General features: G+C 35.2%; 1 non-coding gene across 1 annotated transcript; it reads left to right on the top strand.

Annotated features, from left to right (window-relative positions):
• Window positions 1-232: 232 nt before the first annotated feature.
• On the top strand, window positions 233-339 carry LOC131177606 (small nucleolar RNA R71). The gene has a single exon (XR_009147000.1). It is a non-coding gene; the product is annotated as a small nucleolar RNA R71 (small nucleolar RNA).
• Window positions 340-3,551: the final 3,212 nt, after the last annotated feature.

The following is a 3,551-nucleotide window of genomic DNA, read 5'->3' as shown; positions in this document are numbered from 1 at the left end:
TAATCATGTTAAATGGATCAAGGTCATACATCCAGCAGGTTGCCTTTTTTGAGTTGGAGCTGGTCCTCTTGGACTACTCCAAAGATGAGTATTCTTTGCAATTTTCTCCAATAGCTCATAAGCTTCATCTTCATGCTTCATAATAAATTCTCCTCCTGTTTGAGCATCAATAATCCCTCTAATTGCAGGAGTGACATTTGTGTAAAAATTCTGGTTTATCATCCATTTTGGAATGGCATGATGTGGGCATTGTCTCTCTAATTCCTTCCATCTCATCCATGATTCATAAAGAGTTTTATCTTCTCTTGGTCTAAAAGCTGTCATTTGATTCCTCAATTCTTGAGTTTTTCCAGGTGGAAAATATTGTGCAAGAAATGCATCAGTGAGTTGCTCCCAATTTGTAATGGAGTTGTGAGGTAAAGAATCAAGCCAATCCAATGCTCTATCTTTCAAAGAGAATGGGAATAGCTTCAATCTTGCTGCATCATCAAACACTCCATGTTGTTTTTGCATGTCACAAATCATAGCGAACTTCTTCAGATGTGTGTGTGGATTTTCAGAAGGATGTCCTCCAAATTGTGAATTTTGAATCATTTGAAGAACCCCAAAATCCATCTTGTAACTATTTGCATCAATTCTTGGTCTTGCTATACTCTCTCTCAAGTCATCAAAACGAGGAATAGCATGATCCATCATACTTCCCCTAGGCACATTAGCATTTACAACTTCTTCACCTTGGGCTACATTTTCATTGTTTCGACCATTTCCAGCATTACCACCAATTCTAATTCTTTCATCAGCCATGTCTGCTTCAATTTCAGTTTCTCTCAAGGCTTCTTTCCTTTTTCTAGTTTCTTTCTTGTTGGCTTTACAAAATTTCTCAATTTCAGGATTAAACAATAAGGATGTGTCACTTGTGCTTCTAGCTCTTCTCATAAAATATTAAAAGTACCTGAAAAAGAACAACAAACACAAAATGAAAAGATAACAAAGATAAAACTATAAACAACTAAAATAATCAAGAATTCAATTTTAAACAAACAACTCCCCGGCAACGGCGCCAAAAACTTGATGTGGCCCAACCGCAAGTGCACGGGTCGTACAAGTAATATAGAAAAGATATCGTTCCCACGAGGAGTTGTGTTAATGATTGAATTTTTGATATAAAAAGTTGCCTAATTTAAACTATTTTTGAAATTAAAGCAATAAATTGATGGGTATTGAAGTATGAATTCTATATGTGTAAAATTAATGATCTATTCGACAATGTAATGATTAAACTAAAATTGCATCAAATTAAAATAAGCAAGTTGGAATATGGCAAAATTTAAAATGGCAAGCAATTAAATTCAATTAGGAATTAACAATGATAAAAAGGCGATTCCGGAGTTCGGGATTTCATATTCAAGCTATTTTGGGATTTTAAAATTGGTTATCCAATCTTGTGAAACTTATGGGTTTTAAGGAGATTAATTCTTAAATCCTTTGAATACCCTTTCGAGTGAGACAAAGCGTGCCTTAATCAATCTAATCCTACTTTCGTGGAGTTAGAGTTAATTAAGACCCATTAAGTTCCTTAATTAATCTGTAAATCCTCTTAATCCTTAGTCTATTTCTAGATCTAAGTTAATTAAGTCCAATTTCTTGATTATCTATCACAAGGCCTTCTCCTTTCGGTGCCTCAACCATGGATTAGGAACATCACTTAATGGGATCCTACACTAAGCATGTCATTAAGCACACAAGAAATGAATAAAACTCATTAAGACCACAAAATATGGATTACCCAATCAAAATCCACAAAATATCTCAAATATTACATCCCTTACTCCAGAATCTAAGTAAACTACTCACTATCCATAATATTTACAAGATATTCTGAATTTATATGGAAATAAAGCTTTAATCTAAACTAAGAAACAAAAAGCTCAACACTAGAAATGTAGAAAAAATGTAAGAAAAGAAAGAAATCTCCAAATCTAGTTGGAAATGGTGTGGAGGTGATTGTGACTCTTCAGCTGCTGCCTTCTCCTTTCCCTTTTCTTCCTTCCCTTCTTGTCTCTCTTCTAAAATGGGATAAGGGTCCTTTTTATAGCTTTTTCTAACATGGAGCCCTAAAATGGTGTGTTTGAGGTGAGATTTTCTGAGGGAATCTTCTGCCAGCTCATTAATGAAGTCTTTGTGGGACTACATAAGTGGACTGCATAAGTCATGCAGTCCCTTATGCAAGTTTCTAGTTTGGTTTACTTATGCGAAACTGCATGACCAGGTGCATAGGTTATGCACAATTCTGTGAGATTGCATAAGGGGGGCGTGAATCTACATAAGCTATGCACTCTCCTTATGCACAATTCGGCAGGTATTGGAACAGTGTTTCTTCTCCTTATGCAGATCTGCATAAGTTATGCGGCAAGTTATGCGCAATTTGGCCAATGCATATTTCAACTTTGAAACTTGTTTTTGACATCTTTGGCTGTAGAGATCACTCCTCAATGGCAAAATTTCTTTTAAGTCCTTCAAAAACGCCATTTTTCCTACAAAACAAACTAAAAATTACAAATTAATCCAAAATTAACAATTATGAAAAAAACTAACTAAATAACTAATGAAATTAGCTAAAAGTGACTAATAATCAAATAAAATGGCTATGAAATTAAATCTAAATGATTATGCAAAATGTATGCATCAGTGTTGTGTAATGGATTTTTGTTGGGGTTAATTCGAATATTGAAGTTGTGATATTTTGGTTTGGATTTAAGCTTAAGAGAATTCGGATAAGAACTCTCTCCCGATCTCTTAATGTATTCTATTTAAAATTTAAGCGGAGGATTTCAGGTAAGAACTCTCCCTCGATCTCCACATATTTTATTAAGATTTTGGCCTAGAATTCGGGTAAGAACTCTCCCTCGATCTCTTTGTGTTCAGAATTTAAGTTGAGAACTCGGGTAAGAACTCTCCCCCGATCTCTTAGTATATTAAGAATTTAAGTTGAAAACTCGAGTAAGAACTCTCCCCCTATCTCTTAGTATATTGAGAATTTAAGTTGAGAACTTGGGTAAGAACTCTCCTCTAATCTCTTAGTTGTTGAGAATTTAAGTTGAGAACTCGGGTAAGAACTCTCCCCCGATCTCTTAGTTGTTGAGAATTTAAGTTGAAAACTCGGGTAAGAACTCTCCCCCGATCTCTTAGTGTTAAGAATTTAAGTTGAGAACTCGGGTAAGAACTCTCCCCCGATCTCTTAATTGTTGAGAGTTTAAGTTGAGAACTTGGGTAAGAACTCTCCCCCGATCTCTTAGTATGTTGCATTAAAGATTAGATTGAGTTCGGGTAAGAACTCTCTCCCGATCTCTTAATATGTTGCATTAAAAAATTAGGTTGAGTTCGGGTGAGAACTCTCTTCCGATCTCTTCATTTATTTGTTAGAATGGCATTTTATAAGAACTTTGAATTAAGGATTCAGGTAAAGGGTCCTTCTTGACCCTTTTTATTAAGTACTGAAGGCACAGGAAACCCGTGTAAAGCTTGTCCTAGCCTACGGGACCTTATAACTA

This window comes from Hevea brasiliensis, unplaced genomic scaffold (assembly GCF_030052815.1).
Source record: "Hevea brasiliensis isolate MT/VB/25A 57/8 unplaced genomic scaffold, ASM3005281v1 Scaf623, whole genome shotgun sequence".
In the NCBI taxonomy this organism is placed as follows: Eukaryota; Viridiplantae; Streptophyta; class Magnoliopsida; order Malpighiales; family Euphorbiaceae; genus Hevea; species Hevea brasiliensis.
The sequence above is the reverse complement of the archived record's forward strand: the minus strand, read 5'-3'. Positions and strand labels throughout refer to the sequence as shown.